At 37.3% G+C, this 24,530-nt stretch overlaps 2 long non-coding RNA genes across 2 annotated transcripts; both read left to right on the top strand.

The window, feature by feature from the left end:
• The first annotated feature begins 6,976 nt into the window (after positions 1-6,976).
• Positions 6,977-7,463, top strand: LOC149252616 (uncharacterized). The gene is made up of 2 exons (XR_016266081.1): positions 6,977-7,110; positions 7,247-7,463. It is a non-coding gene; the product is annotated as an uncharacterized LOC149252616 (long non-coding RNA).
• Positions 7,464-8,764: 1,301 nt separating this feature from the next.
• Positions 8,765-9,476, top strand: LOC149252615 (uncharacterized). Its single transcript, XR_016266080.1, has 2 exons — positions 8,765-9,170; positions 9,303-9,476. It is a non-coding gene; the product is annotated as an uncharacterized LOC149252615 (long non-coding RNA).
• The last annotated feature ends 15,054 nt before the right edge of the window (positions 9,477-24,530 follow it).

Below are 24,530 nucleotides of genomic sequence, written 5' to 3'. Positions count from 1 at the left end.
ATGGATATATGCTAAAAACTTCATGTATTGCTAAGGTTGTCTTCAAAAAGAAGACGAAATGATAAAAATATTGTATTTGAGCAAATTTAAAGAAGCATATCAAACAAAATGTAAATAGGCATCCGATATTGTATTTGAGCAAATTTAAAGAAGCATATCTAACAAAATGTAAAATAACTGAATATCGTAGAAGGTAATAATTTCTTTAAAAGGCAAACACCTTGGTATCTACCTCAAAACCGAGACCATCAACTATTGTTGGCAAAAATGAATGAATTGACCTAGATATTTTAGATCATAATACAGATCGGTTTAAGCATCACCTTTTTTTATGCAAGGAGTCTACAATGTCGCATATTTATGTGTTATTAGTCCCTGCCATCTGGAAATGGGCAAGGACTATAGTAATCGAACAGCTTTGAGTTAGCATTAGTTTGCAGTTTTAGTGCGGTGTTATTCGGCGATTATTATAAAGTTTCCAAACGTGCTGTGCGGGGATGTGCCGAGATAACCAAAGTCTTATTTGGAGCTGAGGCTTTGCCATCTTATTTGGCCTCTTCCCGAGGAGGAAGAGGCTGGAGCATAGCCTAAATTGCTTTTTACGCCCTGTTCATTATCGTTGACCGTCAACGGTCTCATGTTAATGTTAACATTAATTTGTATTATCTGCACAATTGTTTGCAAGGTATGCTAAGGTTTGATGTTAACGGGTGTTGTGCAGCAGGTGCTGTAGGTGTCCGTGCATGGCGGGAGGTGTCATGAACCACTGCCTATGTTCTTGCCTACTGTGCCTCTGTACCCAGCTTTGTTCTTGCTATGGTTTTCTCATCTTTGGTGCTGGGTCGACAGAGCGAACTGCTTCATTCACTGAACAATCGCAAAGATGCTGGATCGACAGAGCGAACTGCTTCATTCACTGAACTTGGTGCTGGATCGAACTGGATCCGTCAATTCTTTGAAAATATTTGCAGCTGTTGAAAAAACAGCTCCACAGTTCGAATCCAGTCCCGTTAACGAATATGTCATTATGTTATGATTATTCAGTCCAAGAAAAGAGATGTGCCATGTCCTGGATCCACAGTTCAAATCCAGTCCCGCTAACGAATAGGTCAATTCTTAGAAAATATTTGCAGCTGTCGGAAAATATTTGCTGGATCCACAGTTCGAATCCAGTCCCTTTAACGAATAAGTCAATAGACCGAACAAGGCTAGAAGCTAGGTCGTTATCGGTTGAGATCTATTGTTGAACAGTTAAGTGCGAAGCCCTAACCAGCTCTCTGTCCAGTTAAGTGCAAAGCCCTAACCAGCTCTCTGTCGCATCTATTGTTGAACAAACACTAGGATGTTTCGTTGGGGGATTGGCAAACTTCATCCTTCAAGGCTAGAACAGGGCTCAGGGATCGGCCGCCCTGGAGCAAAGTGGTTTATGATTTCGTCTTAGAGGCATTCAGCTCATTTGGTAGATCAAAGTCCATGGCCTCGGGGGGAATTCGCCCCCGCCCCCCCACCTAAGGTTCGAAAGTCTATTGAAATGGGGATATTTGCACGCTTACGCGCCAACCCATTTCATGCAGGTTTAAGCGCAACTTCCTGTAAGGTTTGAGTAAGGCAAAGGGTTCAACATAAGAGGCTTAGGCGGTACATAGGGCTACTCCGGAGTGACGCAGGGAACTAAGAGGCTCTTAGGCAGCGGGCCGGGGCATACCGATGCGCACGCAGGGAAGGAAAGAGGAGCGGGCGGCACACCAGAAGCAGCCCGAACTACTGAATAAAAGAAATAGGTAGAGCCTGAAGCTAGGGTTTCTCGACCTTCATGGCCTCTAGACTTGTCGTAGGCGGCACTCCAGATCTCGGCTGCGTTTTCTGAGCATCTATCCTTCGACCTTTGCAACTGTCCTCAAAGTGCCAATTTTCACCAAAGGATTCAAGATCCGGGTTGTTGAGCAAACACTCGGATGTTTCGTTGGGGATTGGCAGACTTCATCCTTCAAGTCCAGAATGGGGCTCAGGGGAATTCTGCTACTAGGGTTTTATCTAATAGCAGAGGATGATGAAACTGGTGCATTTCTTCAACCTGGAAGCGTTTCCACTCCCGGACATCAGTGTAGTCGGGCAGGCACTCCAGATCTCGGCTTCGTTTTCTGAGCATCTCAAACATATTGACGGAGCCTGGAGATAATCAGAATCACATCAGTGAAAAGAGAACAACGATGCTGAGGGGGTTCCTGAGCAGCTCTAGCGAGCCAGCAGGTAGAGACAGATGTGCGGAATGGCTGGTAAGATCCTAAGTCCAATAGGTTATATGGCAAGTTAATGAAGCTTAGTATTCTAATTTTTAATTTTTATATTAATTCTAAAGCGTTATAATCAGTTCCTCTAGAATTACATGTCCGAACCCCTCCTATGTGTACTAAAGTTATCTTCAACATCTATTGGGCCATCACCTAAGCCGATTTGATGGGGGTTAAGGTAATCCAGGCCATTTGTTGGGCCATCACCTAAGCTGATTTGATGGGGGTTAAGGTAATCCAGGCCATTTGTATGTGTGTAGTGTACACATTTCATTCCATTCCACATTATGCATTCAGCGGCCGCTACGTGTAAGTTGCTCTTGTTCTTATATAATAAGGTTAGAAATGATTTCGTTGTTACCTTGCTTCCGCTTCTTATTTTGCTTGCGGTCCACTACATTGATCTATTTCAGGTATGAGTTTCAGCTCAGCTTCTATGTCTTGGACCTTACCAACAAGTTCACATATCTTCATTTCATGTTGCTGCATTTCTGTATACCTCCTCCTTTCCGTTTCGAATATCTTCTTTCTGCTGTTTTCAATTTTGTTAATCAAGTTTAGCAACTTTCCATCTATTTTTAGCATTTCTCCATAAGCTCTGAATTACAGGAGATTTACAGGAGATTTCACTCGGATAGACTAGGAGCTTACAGTAACCTCTTATTAGTGATACAGGTATAGCCCGTTTCTAATATGAGTTGTATACATCTAGAGGATCTCCCAAGTCCATTAAAATCAAAAATAGCTGTCACCATTTGCTTCATACCCGAGTTATCTTACTTCCTTCTTCACTTATTCATACACGTGCCCTGCACATTTGCAGTTATTTAGATTCACATAAAATTGAGTTTATGTGGGCAAGTGATTGATTTCTTAGTTTATCTTCTTTGATATCCTTGCTGTTAACTATTAATGTGATTGAATAAGCTTAAGTCTGAAACTCTTTTACTAATGATTTGAATTGGCCATGATAAAAAAAACTGCCTTCCCCATATGTTCCCAATAGTTAAGCAGACTATTGATAATTCTACTTTATCTGGTCAGGGAGCAGATCCTAGAAAAGAGCATGCTGTGTTTCTTCCGTAGAGGACATGACAATGTCCTTATGTAATATCTCAGATTCATAAGCAAATGTATGAGGCCAGTGTCACCTCTTTGTGGATGAAACCTCATGTTCCTACATATGTATTATTAGTTTTTTTTTTGTTGACAATGGCCTTCTATATGTATGAGGCCTTCTGTAAGTAGATGTATGAGGCCTTTATGTATTATTAGTTTTTTTCTGAGAATAGCCTTATATAAAACCTAAGATCAATAACTATATGTACGAGGCAGTGTCATTTCTCTGTGTTTGAAACCTCCTGTAGCTACATATATCATTAGTTTTCCTTGATTTTTTTTCTAATAATGAGGGGGCACCCATGCTTACAGCCCTGCACATTTGCAGTTATTTAGATTCACATAGAATTGATAAGTTCGTTCTACTTTATCTAGTCAGATCCTAGACTGGGTTTTTTAATATGATAGGAAAATCTCAACTATAGACCCAATGGGCCTGTCCTTGTAACTTGTATGAATCCCTTTTCATGAAAAGGTAAAGGGCATGCTGTGTTTCGTCCGCAGAAGAGATGACAATGTCCTTATGTAATATCTCAGATCCATAAGCAAATGTATGAGGCCAGTGTCGCCTCTTTGTGGATGAAACCTCATGTTGCTACATATGTATCATTAGTTTTTTTCCCTGACAATGGCCTTCTATATGTATGAGAAGGCCTTCTATATGTATGAGGCCTTCTGTAAGTAGATGTATGAGGCCTTTATAGCCATCCGTTTATAACTCTGCTTTACTAGCATCATGAATTAAAGGAATACCGTGGTACTCATTATATCGAAACAGAGCAGTATCGCTCTCTGATCATGTGATTACTGATATATCGATATATAAATATGGAACTGATTAGTACTTCTCAGGTCCTCCAATTGTTGTGTTTTCCCATCCAGCTCTTTTGAAATCTCATTGGTTCTTTTGCAGCCTTTGTCATGAGACTTAACTGTCTGTCTTCGCCTCCACTGCTGTTGAAATAGAGTATAATAGTCTTTGTCTCTGCTGCCTTTTGGGCTACTGGTGCTCCTGGTTGTGCCTTCCCTGCTGCTGAGACTACTATTGGTAGGCGTTTATGTTGGGTTCTTTTTTTTCCTATCAAATAGACCCCTATCCACCTCCATAGACTTTTCCAATCATATTGCTATCATATCTCTAAACAGTTCAAACAGATCCATGAACTCTGCTATACACTTTGCATTGCAATCAGATCCAATCAAATTCAGAAGGCTTTGTCAGAAACTTTTGCGATCTAATTCAGAAGGCTTTGTCAGAAACTTTTGCGATCTAATTCAGAAGGCTCTATCTTATTCAGCAGAGTCTTTTGTCAAACCTTACCAAATCCATAATTCACAGGTTCAAATTCAGGGTTCAGTCACTTTCCTTTTAAGGAGCTTACGGGCACAGTCTTTTCTTTTAGGGCACAGTCACAGGTTTCCTTTGAGGTGGTCACGTTCACAGTCTCTTTCCTTTCTTCCCTTTTTAGGAGTTTAGATTCACGGGTTCAAATTCAAATTGATGCTCAGCTTCAAATTCCTAAAAGTCAAATCCAGAAAGGTAGTCTCTAGTCTATACGACAAGTCAAATTCAGAAATGTAGTCTATCCAATTCTGAAGATAGTCTCATATCTCCATACACTTTTTTTAATCATATCCATAAGGTAGTCTATTCATATCTATACACTTTTGCAATCAGTTCCATGACTCTATTTTCAGTCGAATAGACTCCTATATTTTTGCAATTAGATCCATGGACTTTTTGCCACTCTCTGGATTGGAATCAGATCCGTAAACTTTTTGTTCAACTACTTTTGCAATTAATTTTTTTTATAATTATTATTAATTTTTATTTGATACTCAATTTATTATTATTGTATTAATATTAAATTTATCTTGTACTCAATTTTCAAAGTTCATAAATCTCATCTTATGGTCTATACCAGAAAGTCTGGGTCTATACTGGATAGTCTATGCTCAATAGTCTGGGTACTGAGTAGTTTAAGAAATTTATGAAGTTTTTTAGTTTTAGATCGTATCATTGCTCTTAATCTTTCATATATTACATCAAAGAACAAATACTTACCAACACTTTCTTCCATAAGTATGGCCATTTCTTCCCCTTTCTTCCCCAAAAGGCAGCTTGTTGTTTTTATGCCTTTCAGGCAGCAAGGATAGACTACTCAGTCTGAGTTGACTCGGAACCTTCAGCATATGCTTAGGTCAATTCACACACGGTTCAAAGTTCTTTTTATTTATTTATTTTGAACATCAGTAGTGCTGGATCTAATATTATCTACAGGAGATAGTGACATCAGTAGAGGTGGAACTAATATCGTCTACAGATGATAGTGTGCTTTGATGGTATCATGTAGTATTGTATGTATCAACTCTTCCTGTTTGGGGTTGGCTTTGGACTTTGTGGATTATGGAAGTTCATTTGGATCCTGTATGTATTCACTTTAAGCCATGTGGATACTGTATGCATTCACTTTTTCTATTCGGAAGCTGGATTTGGGCTCTGTTGATCTGGGTAGTTCGTTGCATGTATCCACCATTTGGAGGTTGGTAGTGTGCTTTGTGGAGATGGGAAGTGTATATGAATACATCCAGCCTGCTTATTTGGAAGCTGGCTTTGGGCTTCAGTAGTAAATTTAGTATTGTAGGTCTAATTTGGAAGCTAGCTTTGGGCCTCGGTTCGGTAGTACATGTAGCATTGTATTATCCACTCTTCCTAGTACATGACACATGTAGAATTGTATGTATCCACTCTTCCAAGTAGTTCATGTAGTATTGGGCTTCGGTAGTTCATGTAGTATTGTATGTATCCACTCTTCCAATTTGAAAGCTGGCTTTGGGCTTTGTGGGTATCTATTTATCGACTTCTATACAGGGCTTTGTGGGTATATATGTATCCACACTTCATTTTCACTTCATTTTAGAAAGGGGAGTTTTGTTTTAGGAGATTTGTCAATCTTCGTTACTGGTTTCCATGTGCATTGTGGGTGTCCACGGTATCTACTTTTCCATTTTGTAAACTGGCTTTGGGTTTTTGTGTAAACCTGTATGTATCCCACTATTCCAGTTTGGAAGTTGGATTCTGGCCAGCTGTGTGCATCTGTGTGTGTTCATGTGTAGTATTATTTATCCACTCTCTGCCATTGGAAGCTGGCTTTGGGTTTTGTGCCACTTTTCCGTTTTGGAAGCTGGCTTTGGGCTTTGTGTGAATTTCCTGTTTCACTTTTTCATTTTGGAAGCTGGCTGTGGGCTTGCTTTGTGGATGTCTATGTATCCACTTTCCCGTTTGGGAAGTAGCTTTGGGTTTTCTAGGATGTTTCCTATCAATAGATTCTCGCATTGTGAGTTCTGTAAGTAGATGTATGAGGCCTTTATGTATTATTAGTTTTTTTCTGAGAATAGCCTTATATAAAACCTAAGATCAATAACTAGATGTACGAGGCAGTGTCATTTCTCTGTGTTTGAAACCTCCTGTAGCTACATATATCATTAGTTTTCCTTGCTTTTTTTTTTATTTCAACCAATTTTCAAATCCATCCAACAACAAATTTCGAAACAAGAAGCACCAATGATGCTGTTTCGAAATCTTGCCCGAGGCAAAGAACGTGGGTCATTAAGCACTTGCAGATCCACATTCATTACAACTGTCACTTCAAACAGGGTACTTGCAGACCTGAGCAAACTACCTGCCTCAACAACAAAGGTTCTTTCATAGTGCAAAAAATATATATTATAAATCTTTATTTCCTGTTCTCCTAAATTATGCGCGTTCATTTAATGTCCTCTTAGCATTTTTATTACAATATCTAACGCTAGAATTGTACTGAAACATGGACCAGGTTAAAGGAATGTTGACTATAGCAAACATACATGCAGAACCCTTTGTTACAATCTGCAACAATTGCTCTCTGCCCGCCGATACATTTGGAACAGTTTTCATGGATCAACTTAATTGTTCCACATGCAGACAGCTAACCACATATCGACGCAGTTTACAATTGAATTGCATTATCCAAACAGAGGCAAATGTTCAGTACAAGTGCATTCTAAAAGACAGTTTGCTGCTCGAACTTTGTCCATCCTTAACAGGACTGACGTATGAAAAATATCTAGAAGACGTTGCTGACGTTACATACAATTTACGAGATTTCCATGTACACAGCAGCTTTCTGTTGGATAGTTCGGATGTCATTGTCCGTACAGATTGACATATTTTATCCTCTGTAGGATTTGAAAAGTACCCTTGTTACACTTGCATCTGTTCGTTTTGATTCCTGTGGCTGAAACCATAAGGGATATGTAAACAAACCATTTGCTTGAATGATTTAGTAGTTAATTAATTGATTTGACAAAAAAGCAGGAGAAGCAAGAGCATATGAACCAATGACCCTTTTCATAGCTTAGATAGCCACATTACCTTTTCGAAAGTGTTTTAATGCAACATCAAAGCTCTCTTACACCTGAAAAACACTTATATCTTGTCCGTGTTACTGGTAGCCTGGTTCTATGAATCCAAGGTAACGAAGCTAACTAAGCTTAACCTATGTAGTCAGCTAAGCTTATGTACTTTATATCTATGCCTATTACAGTAAGTCTGTTTAGTCATTTACACCTGTTTAAGGCACAGATCAACCTTTATATGCACCACTTTCACAGGCAACAGTTTGGGCACACACTTGATTTTACCTCTTTGGGCTTATGTTTTATACCACAAGTTGAGGCCTATGTTAATGAAAATGTTGAGTCTGATCTTTCAACAGGTTGGTAAAACTTCTGCTTGCCTATAATAATGGTTAAACAATTTAATGGCATGTCTCCTTCACCCCCCGCTTAGATAGAAAGAATTTAAGTGGTTTTCAAGCAGTTGTTACAACAGGTAGCAAAGCTTAAACAAGCAGTATCTTCATAAGTCTTAAATGACACTATTTACTGGCTTCTTTCAAACTCCAATTTCCTCATTGGAATTAGAACAACTTTCCATCAATTACCAACTCAGGTACTCCTGCTAATTTTGAAATATTGGTTTTAGTTGCTTTTTTGGTGTCAAAATTGAAATTAGCCAAGCCACTACACTATATGCAGGTACAGAGCCCAATAGTGTAGCTGCATCAAGCTAAGAGTCAACAGCATAACCTGCTGGTAATTGGGAGTGAAACACTATACAGCTGCTGTTTGAATGTCTACAAATGTAATTGATATTTGTCTATTGTCTCGCTTAAGCTTTCTATTATTGGTATGCAATTGTTTTTAGTTGTAAAAACACTTTTGAATCCATGGTGTTACGTGAACTGTTTCATCAATTTTACTGGAAAAAATGACATTGTTTTTGACTGCAAAAATTCCTTTCGATCCATTGGATTCAGAAAACGAGTCTGAATCCATGAGAAAATTAGTTGGAACAGTGTCAACTGTCGCTTAGAACTAATTTATATTTTCGTTAATCTAGATAGTTCAGTTTCTTGGTTATAACTACTACTCAACATACTTCATAGTCAACAATCCGCATCCACCAAATCCTCCCCATACGGATTTCGTATTGGATTCTCAGGCTAATATATCATGTAATATTGCAGGCCATAGTTTTTATTTGTGTAGTTTTTATAATGAAACAGCTCGAGTTTATTTCGAGGAGCTCGTGTTTGATCCCTATTTCATTGATCTGTTCTACAGTCTTACACTCTTTCTTGTTTACTATTTTGACATTTATCATTGCCTGTTGTCTGAGTTTCAGAAGAAGTTGACGGAGTCTACATTGGATCAGTGGTGAGCCTATCTTCATAAAAGTTTATTGAATTATTTCAACGATGATAGAAATTCAATTCAATTCAATTTATTGTGTGATATGAGGATACCCTGATAAAAGAACATATTGATACTATGTTCATATGTTTGCAGGAAGGAGTCTCTACTTACAGGTCTTATCCAGCGGGACTAAAGGACATAATAAACTATACAAAACACCGATATAGCAACCCCCCTATATACGTTACCGAAACTGGTACTTGAGCCTTGACATTTATTGAAGAAGAAGAAATATTTCTATATGTTTTCTGAAAAGTACCCTTGTTACACTTGCATCTGTTCGTTTTGATTCCTGTGGCTGAAACCATAAGGCATATGTAAACAAACCATTTGCTTGAATGACTTAGTAGTTAATTAATTGATTCGACAAAAAAGCAGGAGAAGCAAGAGCATATGAACCAATGACCCTTTTCATAGCTTACATAGCCACATTACCTTTTCGAAAGTGTTTTAATGCAACATCAAAGTTCTCTTACAGCTGAAAAAAACTTATATCTTGTCCGTGTTACTGGTAGCCTGGTTCTATGAATCCAAGGTAATGAAGCTAACTAAGCTTAACCTATGTAATCAGCTAAGCTTATGTACTTTATATCTATGCCTATTACAGTAAGTGTGTTTAGTCATTTACACCTGTTTAAGGCACCGATCTACCTTTATATGCACCACTTTCACAGGCAACAGTTTGGGCACACACTTGATTTTACCTCTTTGGGCTTATGTTTTATACCACAAGTTGAGGCCCATGTTAATGAAAATGTTGAGTCTGATCTTTCAACAGGTTGGTAAAACTTCTGCTTGCCTATAATAATGGTTAAACAATTTAATGGCATGTCTCCTTCACCCCCCGCTTAGACAGGAAGAATTTAAGTGGTTTTCAAGCAGTTGTTACAACAGGCAGCAAAGCTTAAACAAGCAGTATCTTCATAAGTCTTAAATGACACTATTTACTGGCTTCTTTCAAACTCCAATTTCCTCATTGGAATTAGAACAACTTTCCATCAATTACCAACTCACTGTCTTCTGTAGGGTTCCGGCCCAACCATTGCTGTGAGTCTTATAGCTTTTTGGAAAAAGACGAAAGTCTGCCATGTCTTAAATGACACTATTTACTGGCTTCTTTCAAACTCCAATTTCCTCATTGGAATTAGAACAACTTTCCATCAATTACCAACTCACTGTCTTCTGTAGGGTTCCGGCCCAACCATTGCTGTGAGTCTTATAGCTTTTTGGAAAAAGAAGAAAGTCTGCCATTCCTATAAAGTTTAACCCTCCATCTCACTGAAACTGATCCAATTTGAATTAGAACTTGTATTCTAGACAGTAATAATTTTGTTCAACCTTCTTTCCTTCATGTTTTCACTCCTGCTAATTTTGAAATATTGGTTTTAGTTGCTTTTTTCCTGTCAAAATTGTAATTAGCCAAGCCACTACACTGTATGCAGGTACAGAGCCTTCTGAACTTTGTGGGTATCTTCTGCTAGATTGTTGTTCTTGCACTTTGTGGGTAAGTGGTTGTTTGAATTTCTACAAATGTAACTCATATTTTTCTAATGTCTCACAGAAAAAAACGACCAGTAATGACTTCTACCATCTTCTGCCACATTGTTGTCCTTGAACTTTGTGGGTATCTTCTGCTAGATTGTTGTTCTTGCACTTTGTGGGTAAGTGGGGATTGAAGCCCTCTACAACTGTTGTGCAGTTCTTGCACTTTGTGGACTGTACAACTGCTTTGTTGTTGTTGCACTTTTTGGGTAAGTAGGGAGTAACGCCCTCTACAACTGCTCTTTGAATTTCTGCAAATGTAATTCATATTTTTCTAATGTCTCACAGAAAAAAACGACCACTAATGACTTCTACCATCTTCTGCCAGATTGTTGTTCTTGAACTTTGTGGGTATCTTCTGCTATATTGTTGTTTTTGCACTTTGTGGGTTATATGTAATTATCTCTCTTATCGGTCAATAATTACATATATAAAGAATGACCCACGGGAAAATTATTGCTCGATCACCGGGGAGAGTGAGAGGATGCTACAGTAGGCTCGACCATAAGGGTGTGTTAGCACGCTCGACTAAAAGGCCGCCATCAACTTGACAGAGCCTGGAGATAATCAGAATCACATCAGTGAAAAGAGAACAACGATGCTGAGGGGGTTCCTGAGCAGCTCTAGCGAGCCAGCAGGTAGAGACAGATGTGCGGAATGGCTGGTAAGATCCTAAGTCCAATAGGTTATATGGCAAGTTAATGAAGCTTAGTATTCTAATTTTTAATTTTTATATTAATGCTAAAGCGTTATAATCAGTTCCTCTAGATTTACGTGTCTGAACCCCTCCTATGTGTACTAAAGTTATCTTCAACATCTGTTGGGCCATCACCTAAGCTGATTTGATGGGGGTTAAGGTAATCCAGGCCATTTGTTGGGCCATCACCTAAGCTGATTTGATGGGGGTTAAGGTAATCCAGGCCATTTGTATGTGTGTTGTGTACACATTTCATTCCATTCCACATTATGCATGCAGCGGCCGCTACGTGTAAGTTACTCTTGTTCTTATATAATAAGGTTAGAAATGATTTCGTTGTTACCTTGCTTCCGCTTCTTATTTTGCTTGCGGTCCACTACATTGATCTATTTCAGGTATGAGTTTCAGCTCAGCTTCTATGTCTTGGACCTTACCAACAAGTTCACATATCTTCATTTCATGTTGCTGCATTTCTGTATACCTCCTCCTTTCCGTTTCGGATATCTTCTTTCTGCTGTTTTCAATTTTGTTAATCAAGTTTAGCAACTTTCCATCTATTTTTAGCATTTCTCCATAAGCTCTGAATTACAGGAGATTTACAGGAGATTTCACTCGGATAGACTAGGAGCTTACAGTAACCTCTTATTAGTGATACAGGTATAGCCCGTTTCTAATATGAGTTGTATACATCTAGAGGATCTCCCAAGTCCATTAAAATCAAAAATAGTTGTCACCGTTTGCTTCATACCCGTGTTCTCTTACTTCCTTTTTCACTTATTCATACACGTGCCCTGCACATTTGCAGTTATTTAGATTCACATAAAATTGAGTTTATGTGGGCAAGTGATTGATTTCTTAGTTTATCTTCTTTGATATCCTTGCTGTTAACTATTAATGTGATTGAATAAGCTTAAGTCTGAAACTCTTTTACTAATGATTTGAATTGGCCATGATAAAAAAATTGCCTTCCCCATATGTTCCCAATAGTTAAGCAGACTATTGATAATTCTACTTTATCTAGTCAGGGAGCAGATCCTAGAAAAGGGCATGATGTGTTTCTTCCGTAGAGGACATGACAATGTCCTTATGTAATATCTCAGATTCATAAGCAAATGTATGAGGCCAGTGTCACCTCTTTGTGGATGAAACCTCATGTTCCTACATATGTATTATTAGTTTTTTTTTGCTGACAATGGCCTTCTATATGTATGAGGCCTTCTGTAAGTAGATGTATGAGGCCTTTATGTATTATTAGTTTTTTTCTGAGAATAGCCTTATATAAAACCTAAGATCAATAACTAGATGTACGAGGCAGTGTCATTTCTCTGTGTTTGAAACCTCCTGTAGCTACATATATCATTAGTTTTCCTTGCTTTTTTTTCTAATAATGAGGGGGCACCCATGCTTACAGCCCTGCACATTTGCAGTTATTTAGATTCACATAGAATTGATAAGTTCGTTCTACTTTATCTAGTCAGATCCTAGACTGGGTTTTTAATATGATAGGAAAATCTCAACTATAGACCCAATGGGCCTGTCCTTGTAACTTGTATGAATCCCTTTTCATGAAAAGGTAAAGGGCATGCTGTGTTTCGTCCGCAGAAGAGATGACAATGTCCTTATGTAATATCTCAGATCCATAAGCAAATGTATGAGGCCAGTGTCGCCTCTTTGTGGATGAAACCTCATGTTGCTACATATGTATCATTAGTTTTTTTCCCTGACAATGGCCTTCTATATGTATGAGGCCTTTATAGCCATCCGTTTATAACTCTGCTTTACTAGCATCATGAATTAAAGGAATACCGTGGTACTCATTATATTGAAACAGAGCAGTATCGCTCTCTGATCATGTGATTACTGACATATCGATATATAAATATGGAACTGATTAGTACTTCTCAGGTCCTCCAGTTGCTGTGTTTTCCCATCCAGCTCTTTTGCAATCTCATTGGTTCTTTTGCCAGACTAGTCACATAACAGGCTACAAGGAATCATGGATTGCATTGATCAATGCATTTCTATAAGATTCATATCTGAGACAAAAGATTATGAGATTCGTTCTAACTAATACCGTGTCACCGTTTTGAACGTACAATTAAAAAGAAACTACTACCGTTGGTTTGTTGGTGATGCTATACCTTTCTGACTTGTCATTGTTGAGTGTAGTACCAAATAGCTTAATAGTTGTGGCTACTAACCACAAATATAAGGATAACTGTATAGGGGGCCGATCACTTGAGATAATCATTATCAACAGTTGATGATACAAAGCAACCACAAATTTTCCTTGGCAGCAACATATAGAGCACCTGATGATAGGCTATAAGGGTGGACTTTGGGTCCTTTTTCGACACCAAAAGGGCGCACCTCCTGGGATAGCCTCATCCTTTTTCTAAGTGAAATGGAGGAAGAAGAGAATGAATATCAAATACAAGGTGTTTGTGGTAAATAAAGCATGCATGACTGGTGGAGGAGATAAGACGCATTTCAAGCTTGGTTTGGACTCATTCACTCAGTAGATTAAGTAGAGGGGTGTGTAGTTGTGAAGTGGAAGAATAAGTGAATTGGATGAAGGTTAAGATCTTTAGTATTCAAAGGAGGCTTCAGCCATCAAGGAGTGACAGTTTTTAGTTCGGGACAACATGCAGAGTTTCCCCTATGTTGCTTGAGGAAGTTACAATCAATTTATCAAACTATACCAGATGGTTGAAACTTGAAAGGCATTACCCTATGTTAAAATATCAACCCAATATCCAACAAATGACACACATCCATCAAGGAAGCAAATTGGAAATTATATACAATCAATGGCTTATCAAAAAGAGCATGTTAACACAAGAACTATTTTCTTCTTGCTCTCGTATTGCTAAGAAGGGATTTAAAGATTCAAAAGGTGGCATTTTTAGCCATTTTTAGTATTTTCTTTAGGGCTGCAAAAAGAGCACATAAATAAAAATTACCATCTAGTAAAAATTACCACTGATTGAAATAACAGTTGTGAAATTCTAGTTACATCCCACGAAAAAATTACACCTGGTGCTGATCCTACTTGCTGCCTTGCCGATGGTAGGTCTATTGCTTACTTACGCTAGGGATCAAACAACTCAAGTACGCAGTCATGCGCCATACTCACAGTCTTTACTAGAACCTCTGCTCAGTCTAGAAGCTCTAGTCATAGAATCACTTCTAGTCATAGAACCTCTAGTCTTTGCAGCGAGTCAATGCCAATTGTCATTGCCGATAGCTAGCAGTCATAGCAAGTCGATCACAGCTAGGAGTAGCCTTAAGGGCATAGCCAAGTAGGTCCTATTTGATGTGGCATCAATGATACACTGATTCTTTAGATTCAAAGAGCGCTGTTATTTCTAATCAGGGCAGTCTGCAGTGCCTCTCCTTTGTGAGCTTGATATGCTAGTTTTGTAATCATCGGCATCCCAGCAGAGATCCAAATGAATAATCATTTATTATGACAGATTGTAACATGTGAAGAATACAAGACAAGCACGACATTATGCCTATGAAGCAGATTATGCCTATAAAGCAGACTGGTACTCTTTTCAGAAAGTTTTCATATATATAGAAAAAACGAAACTAGAATACTGGCATCAATGATACACTGATTCTTTAGATTCAAGGAGCGTTGTTATTTCTAATCAGGGCAGTCTGCAGCGCCTCTCCTTTGTCAGCTTGATATGCTTGTTTTGTAATCATCGGCATCCCAGCAGAGACGATAAAAGCATAAAAATGAGAGTTTCAGCACCATGGCAGATCCAAATGCATAACATCAAGTTAAAATAAGCATTTCTTATGACATACTGTAACATGTGAAGAATACAAGACAAGCACGACATTATGCCTATGAAGCAGACTGAAACTGGAATACTGGTTAGATTCTTTAGATTCAAGGAGCGTTGTTATTTGCAATCAGGGCAGTCTGCAGTGCCTCTCCTTTTGTCAGCTTGATATGCTAGTTTTGTAATCATCAACATCCCAGCAGAGATGATAAAAGCATAAAAATGAGAGTTTCAGCACCATGGCAGATCCAAATGCATATTTGAAGCATCTGTCGTAGACCTGTAACAGACAAGGAAGCGGGGAATTAAGACAACGCGTAAAGTAATGCAAAAATAGGCGTGAGATTCAGAATTTTGACTATACAACTCAAACATACTCCATAATCATATGCTCCTCGTTCGAGATGTTATTGTTTTCTTGGTTTCTTTTTTCTTTGTGTTTCTACTTTTACGATGTCGATAATCAGAAGAGTCATGAGAACAAGTGCTAAGAGAAACAATGCCGCCAGTTGAGTAAGTTGGCTTATGCTAATGGATTCCATGTAATGTGAAGCAGAGAGATGTATGTCAATATCTAGGTGCAGAGGGTGGTTTTCTTTTGTAAGCGAGAAATTAGGCATTGCTTTTGCCAATTTATAAAAGAGTTCAAGGTGTTTGCAAGCTGGTTTTAAGTGTGAATGGAACTGGGTTTTTGAGAATATTTTAGTGTACAACCAAATAAGGAAAGCCATGCAAGATCGCAAGACTTGAATGCGGGATAAACTGCTGACATGTGCAGAAGTAAGTACATATACGGATTGATTTGGAAAGGAGCTGAAATACTTGAAGATCAGATCGGAGGGGATATAATCCAATATTGAAGATCAGATCAGAGGGGATATAATCCAATATGAGGAGCATTTATTGGAGGAGGCCAGTATTTAATGATCGCTATAAAACGGAAAACTTACGTTAAGTGAGCAATCTATTGGCATATGAAATGATGTATGTGACGGCAAAAGTAAATGGGAAATTAGGTGATGTATCTGACATCAGGGGCAGATCTCAAATGAAATCTTAGTGTTAGATTGGGTCCAAGCTATTCTAATAAACAATTTGCAATTAAGCGATCTATCTGACATCGGAAGCAGATGGCATATGAGATGATGTATGTGACGGAAAAAGTAAATGGGAAATTCTCAAATGAAATCTTAGTGTTAGATTGGGTCCAAGCTATTCTAATAAACAATTGGCTAGACAGGACAAGTCAATTGGCTAGACAGAACAAGTAATGAGTGTATGAAAGACATGTTCAGACAACAGGTATAATTAAAGCCGCCTTAAATTGAATAACTTGTACCAAAGTTCTAGCATCACCATAGGCACTGCAATAAAATTTGGTCCATCTCATTTCAGTATCAAAAATCATACTAACTAGTGAAGCATGGAAGAGATGAACAAGAAGGAACAGAAGAAGAAAAATGCAATAAAGTTGGTTTCTACTTACCAGTTTTATCTGCTGGTGATTTAAGCAAAGCACCTTGGGAAAGATCAATGCGTGCATTTGCTTCAAGCTGAAGCCGGAGAGACTGCTTTTGTGCTTCATTTTTAAAGCTTAAGTCTTCAGGAACAGACAGATCCTCAACAGATAGACAAGGTGGCTGTTCGAAAATGTCCAAGGCTGGGAATTCAGAAGGTTTTTCCTCAGGCAGAACTGGCTGGTCCTTTTGCAATTTATCAGGAACTGGAAAGGCACAAACTGAATGTTGCCCAGTAGAGACATAGCTTTGCTCCAATTTGGAAGCGACCACAGATTCCAGATTCAAAGTGGCTAACTTTTTCTGATTTAGGGAAGTGTCAAACTCTTCAGTAAAGTTGATAGAAACTTGTACCAAAGTTCTAGCATCACCATAGGCACTGCAATAAAATTTGGTCCATCTCATTTCAGTATCAAAAATCATACTAACTAGTGAAGCATGAAAGAGATGAACAAGAAGGAACAAAAGAAGAAAAATGCAACAAAGTTGGTTTCTACAGTTCATGGTAAACTGTTCATGATAACTTCAAGAAGAGCTACTAGGGTAGGTGACCTGGTTAGCAGTTGAAATCTGCACATAAAGTGACCACAAAAGCCTATCATTCCCAAAATGTTGAAAACAAACGTATAGCAATAACTTATGATCCATAGAATGTATCATGCTACTAATTTTTCAACGTATTAAAAGAAACTTTATCTATGTGGATTTTCGGATCAATATCCATTTCAATGCAAAATATTATTCAGGTCAAAACATTTGTTGAAAACAGATAGAAACCCTATTCTGGATTCTGCTTTAATTGATATTTAATAACAACATGGCCACTAAAATTGACTAGAACTTCAAGGACAATCATTTAATACAAGCAATTTTTCTTGGCTTCAAAAAGAAATGGCACCCACTTAAAGCACTATCATAAATATCTACTCCCTCTATTCGAGCAAAACCGTCCATTCAATCCAGTGAAGCCAGCAATTGAAGCAAGAAGACCAGCCATCTCATCCAGCCCATCCAGCCCGATAAGATAAGTCTAGTGCAGTAGCTAGCTACAAAGCATTAATGAAGCAAGTGGTATAGGGAGGTTTTGGACATTCTCCCTAATAGATTGGCCATTTTCCCTCGGCGGAGGTTAGGGAAGTTTGACTTATCATTTTCTCATATCAACTTGGTGGATAACACCCCTTCTTAACAACCCATCTTGACCCCTTTTTCAGCTTACTTTTTCATCTCTAATGGCGTGTGGATCATAAGGCTAGGCTGAGTGTGTAAGATGGATGGAGAGTATGCCTGCTTGAATGATTGATTGATTGATGGAGAGTCTGCATAGATGCTACCGCGAAGTGGGAATCGGGCTTTCTTTCAGTATAAGTTACCAGTTCAGGTACCACGAAGTGAGCTTTATACAATGAGAATATCTATAAGAGATAGAACCTAGGAGGATCTTGAATAAGAATATTTTCAATAAGATTTCTTTTCCCTTCTTCTTTTTCATCAAAGTAAGTGGTAAGAAAGCCCTGTTAGTCAGGCCTTTCTATTAGATATCAGATTCTCCTTGCCCGATGCGGACAAGCGGGTCAACCTCCCTTGTTCCTTTATTTTCGATTCAGGTGCCCACTAGCAAAAGGTGCTAGGAATTGCGGAAATTAATAGAGCAAGTTTCCTAAATGGAGATTTTGAACCCGAAGATTAATGAGGATTGGTAACTGAAAGCTTAATGAGGATTGGGGAATGTGGGAATGGGAGAATGGTAAAATGGGTATTAATCGTATGGGACTCGTGCTATGGGACCGAATAAATCTATGCTATGTAGTGTATCTACGTATATCTCTATCTGTGTTTTTCTGTTGCCAATGTCCTATGTGCGGTTAGGCACCTTTTCCGTATCGTTAATATCTTCAGTGAACTGAAACAGGTAGGAACCTAAAGTTCCGTCTCGTTAAGTGAACGAATCTAGGTAGGACGGATCTCGGTAAGCTATCTTCTGCTATATTGTTGTTTTTGCACTTTGTGGGTAAGTGAGGATTGAAGCACTCTACAACTGTTGTTCCAATTTCTGCAATGTAATTCATATTTTTCTAATGTCTCACAGAAACGAAATGAACGACCGTACTGACTTCTATGATCTTCTGGCAGGTTGTTGTTCTTGCACTTTGTGGGTATCTTATGCCAGATTGTTGTTCTTGCACTTTGTGGGTAAGTGGGGAGTCAAGGCCTCTACAACTGCTGTTTAAATTTTTGCACACCGTTCTCAATTTGTAATGGCCACAACATTCAGGTACTGATGCTTTTATATATAGATATACCATCTTCTGGCAGATTTTTCGCTTGCACTTCCTTGAACATGTTTATTCGATAGCTGAGTCCATTTGGGAAGTAAATAGGCTTGACCTTCTGTATACAAGCCAATGTGATAGCACATGTTAGTGCTCTTACTCACGCTTATGTGAAGCACATATCAATCTGTCTCTTAGCTTGCCACTGCTCAGAAAGCAGTTGCAAAAATACATGACCTTCTGTATATTAGAAACCATGCTAAACCATGCTACTTGCATAAGTAAGTATATCTAGTATTACGTAGTGTGCTTTATAAGAAAGGGCTCTTTCATACACTCATTACTTGTCCTCTTTAGCCAATTATTTATTAGAATAGCTTGGCCCCAACCTACCACCAAGATTTCATTTGAGATCTGCCCCTGATGTCAGATACATCACCTAATTTCGCATTTACTTCTGCCGTCACATACATCATTTCATATGCCATTTGCCCCCATGTCAGATCGATCACTTAATTGCACCGATTGCTCACTTAACGTAAGCTTTCTGTTTTATGCCGACCATTAAATACTGGCCTGCTCCAATAAATGCTCCTCATATTGGATTATATCCCCTCCAATCTGATTTTCAAGTATTCCAGCTCCATTCCAAATCAATCCGCATATGTACTTACTTCTGCACATGTCAGGAATCTACCCCGCATTCAACTCTCGCGATCTAGCACGCCTTTCCTTATTTGGTTGTACAGTAAAATATTATCAAAAACCCGGTTCCATTCACACTTAAAACCAGCTTGCAAACACGTTGAACTCTTTTATAAATTCGCAAAAGCAATGCCTAATTTCTCGCTTACAAAACAAAACCACCTTCTGCACCTAGATATTGACATACATCTCCCTGCTTCACATAACATGGAATCCATTAGCATAAGCCAACTTACTCAACTCGCGGCATTGTTTCTCTTAGCACTTGTTCTCATGGCTCTTTTGATTATTGACATCGTAAAAGTCGAAACACAAAGAAAAAAGAAACCAAAAAAACAATAACATCTCGAACGAAAAGCATATGAATCTACAACAAGTACTTGGCATGATTATAGAGTATATTTGAGTTACAACAATCAAAATTTTGAATCTCAGACCTATTTTTGCATTATTTTACGCGTTGTCTTAATTCCCCGCTTCCTTCTCTGTTACAGGTCTACGACGGATGCCTCAAATATGCATTTGGATCTGCCATGGTGGTGCAACTCGCATTTTTTATGCTTCTATCGTTTCTGCTGGGATGCCGGTCTAATGTCCTAATTGTTAGCATTCGTGCTTGTCTTGTATTCTTCACATGTTACCGTCTGTCATAAGAAATGCTTATTTTCAAGGTTAAATGTAAGCTTCAAGGCAGTTTTCATGTTACTAGTGTCTTGAATTGATAATATGCTAGCATTAAGCATCGATTACGCTTTATGTAAACACAAATTCTTTGCCCCAATATAGTCATCAGTTCTCTGGTGTACCATTTATGCCTACCTACCTGAAGCATGGACTACAGGGGTACTTCTTAAATTTTCCATGGTCTCGTGCATTCCTTTCATCAGTGTGATCATGCAATAATGGGCATTTGGAGAAGCTGCATCCTTCTTTTACTAAGAAACAGATAAGTGATGGGTGCTTGAAGCTGGCTTATTGAAGTTGTAATATGTGCATATTGAAGCTGTAGTATGTTGCATTTTATGACAGACTTCCTAATAAATATATTAACAGTCGCGTAATACAAATCTCTAGTACTAATTGTGTAAGAGTTAGTACTAGTTTCCAGTTCGAGGTCAGGTAATCAACAAAAGCGTCCATTTTGAATAAATTTATACTTCAAGGTTAGGTAATCAACAAAAGCGTCCATTTTGAATAAATTTATACTTCAAATACTTATTTGAAGGAGAACACATCCTTATTGTTCGATAAGCTAGTTGATCGATCTGCCATGCACCATAACAAAACTGTCTTTCCTCCACCGGCGGGGGATTTGAATGGCAACGACTGTCTAAGTTTACTGGACTTGTTCCTATCTCTGGAAATCTCTTGGTCTAGGTTTGAAGTAAGGCAACGAGTTTTAACATGTTTTTCTTATAAGTGTATTTGGTTTTCAGAGCCCACATTCACTGTTTAAAGTTTGTTTCATGTGCGAGGGCCACAGTAATATTAATTACCTGGACTAAAACCATATAGCATAAAGGACATTCCCACGAGAAAAATCTTGCTTCGAGTAAAATAGCGCTCTAAATGAGCCTCCAAGTCTTTTTGTGCATATTTTGATTTCCACTCAGACGAGTTTTGGGATTCTTTTGGTCCCAGGTTATGTGATAACCTATTTCAAATTGATTAAGCTGCACTCTGCCTTGTCCCGGATTTAGGTAAACTTCATCCGATTTTGACTATATTTTTCCTATAGGGCTGAGATTGGTTTGAACACTATAGGTACATTGTATAGCAAGGAACCAGCAACCACAAAATCATCAACCACATTTCAAATCTATATAAGTCGTCACAATACACAGTTCGTTACTTGCACACTAGTAATATCAGTTCAATTCAGTGGGAAAAGGCAATAAAGTCACTGTGCAATATGACTATAAGAGACCAAAGCGCGAAAATCTTGACAAGCAACCCTGGGACTACTACTTCCAGCCACCGGATCAAAGCCTGGGACCATCTCTATTCATACAAGAAGAAGAATTTTTCGAATTGATCTGGGATTGACTTCAGGTGAACAGAGATAGCTTGGACCTATTCAGCTAACTTGAATCAGATCCAATCTACTATATTCTGCCATAGCTAACCTGAATCAGATCCAACCTAGGCTACCTCAAACCTGAGGGCGGATAAACTAACCTGAATCAGATCCAACCTGGGCTACCTCAAACCTGAGGGCGGATAAACTAGATCCACCGCTGGTGAATCTGGAACTTTATTCTAAAAGTGCTTACTAAGCACGGAACGGACTTGATGCTTGCAACTCCCCTTGTTTCTCTATAAGTATGGCATCATTACTTCTTTTCACTTCATCATTAGACTAGAAAATGATGTCGCAAATTTGTGGTATTTCTCTATGATATTATTAATTAAATTAATAATATAATACAAAAGGATTTTAATATTATTATAAATTCTTTTAAGGAAGCAATGTCACGTTAACATGTATTAAAGTAGATATAACCATCCATTCCATAAGAAGCTAGGTCAAACATATATTATCATTTTATTTTTAAAGTCAATATGAAATAGTCAAATTAAATTAAAATAAAGAATATTCATTAGAAGAGATTTTAATTATGAAAACTAATTTAAAAACTAAACCATAAATAAATATAGAATTAGGTTGACAATCGAGGGCGAAGCGCTTAATATTGATGTAATATGGTAAACGAGAGATTTTTTTTTTCTCTCGGTAGCAAGCATTCCAAAAGCCAATTGATTAATAGAGTTAATTAATTATAGATCGGATGAACATCTCTTTTGGGAAGAAATAGTCTTTTGAATCAGAATTTCTCCGAATCCAGTAAAACAAAAATGCAAGAATGCTACCCTAGATGAGATGACTATACAATAAAACCTAAGCTTGGCATCTTGCTAAGAATCACTTTGTTTATATGAGATGACTATACAATAAACCGCTTGCCAGGAATCACTTCGTTTAAGGGGCAGAGACCAGGAAATAAACCTTAAACTTGCCCATGTAAACTAAACTCGGCATAGACCACTGAAAGAAATAACAGTTCGACCCATAGCACCCAGCAAACAGACCAAGGGAAGAAACTCCCAGTGGCCAGAAGATATTTGGCTTACAAAAGCATAGATAGGGAGATTTCTGATCAATATCATTTGATATCGAGTTTATTGAGAATAGTTTTATGTATATCAGGTTGTTGAATTTAGGCTTTCTGTGACCAATATCATTTGATATTGAGTTTATTGAGAATAGTTTTATGTATCTCAGGTTGTTGAATTTAGGCTATTGAGTTTATTGAGAAAAATTTTGGGCTAGAAATAAAATGTATATCAGGTTGTTGAATTTAGGTTTTTTGTGATCAATATCATTTGATATCGAGTTTATTGAGAATAGTTTTATGTATATCAGGTTGTTGAATTTAGGCTTTCTATGATCGAGTTTATTGAGAAGAGTTTTCAGCTAGATGTTGAATTTAGTCCTCTGTGATCAATAGCAATAGATATCTAGTTTATTAAAGCAAGTTATCACATTATTTGATATCAAATTTATTGAAAAGATCAATCGATATCTAGTTTATCAAGGCGAGTTTGGCGAGTTATCACATCATTTGAATATCTAGTTTATTAAAGCAAGTTATCACATTATTTGATATCAAATTTATTGAAAAGATCAATGGATATCTAGTTTATCAAAGCGAGTTTGGCGAGTTATCACATCATTTGATAACTTGCCGCCAGAAATAAAATGAATATCAAGTTATTGAATTTAGACTTCTGTGATCCATAGAAATCTATATCAATCAAATTTGCAATCGATTTTCTAAATTTGCAATCGATAGCAAGTTTACTGAGGCGAGTTTTCACAATCGATAGCAAGTTTACTGAGGCGAGTTTTCATGATGTGATTATTGAGAATAGCTTTCCGCGAGTTTTCATTTCTAAATTTGCAATCGATAGCAAGTTTACTGAGGCGAGTTTTCATGATGTGATTATTGAGAATAGCTTTCCGCGAGTTTTCATGATGTGATTTTGGCCGAAATGATGTGATTTTCGCCTCGCTGAAAATTCTTCTTAATAAAGGATATTATTATAGTAATTTTAAAGTAATTAAATTGAAAAAATATATTTAATAGTCTAAATTTTTCTTAATTAACGATATATCAGGTTTTTAAAAAAATATTTTAAAAAATATTATTATAGTAATTTTAAAATAATTAAATATAATTAAATTGAAAAGTCTCAATTGAGTTTTGATGATGTGATTATTGAGAATAGTTTTCGGCGAGTTTTCATGATGTGATTTTCGCCTCGCTGAAAACTCTTCCTAATAAACTCTTCTTAATAAAAGTATTAAAGTACCTAATAAAATATATTATTAAAGTAATTTTAAAGTAATTAAATTGAAAAAATATATTTAATAATCTCAATTTTTCTTAATAAACGATATATCAGGTTTTTAAAAAAATATTTAAAAATATATTATTATAATAATTTTAAAATAATTAAATTGATCTAATAGTCTCAATTTTTCTTAATAAACGATATATCAGGTTTTAAAAAATATTTATAAATTGAAAAAGTATATTTAATAGTCTCAATTTTTCTTAATAAACGATATCAGGTTTTAAAAAATATTTAAAAATATATATATTATAGTAATTTTAAACTAATTAAATTGAAAAAATATATTTAATAATCCCAATTTTTCTTAATAAACGAGATATCAGGTTTTTTAATTTTAAACTAATGAAAAAGTATATTTAATAGTCTCAATT

Source organism: Pinus tabuliformis, chromosome 7 (genome assembly GCF_031772625.1).
Source record: "Pinus tabuliformis cultivar Carrire ecotype Pingquan chromosome 7, CPIR1, whole genome shotgun sequence".
NCBI lineage: Eukaryota > Viridiplantae > Streptophyta > Pinopsida > Pinales > Pinaceae > Pinus > Pinus tabuliformis.
This window is presented reverse-complemented; position numbering and strand designations above follow the sequence as displayed.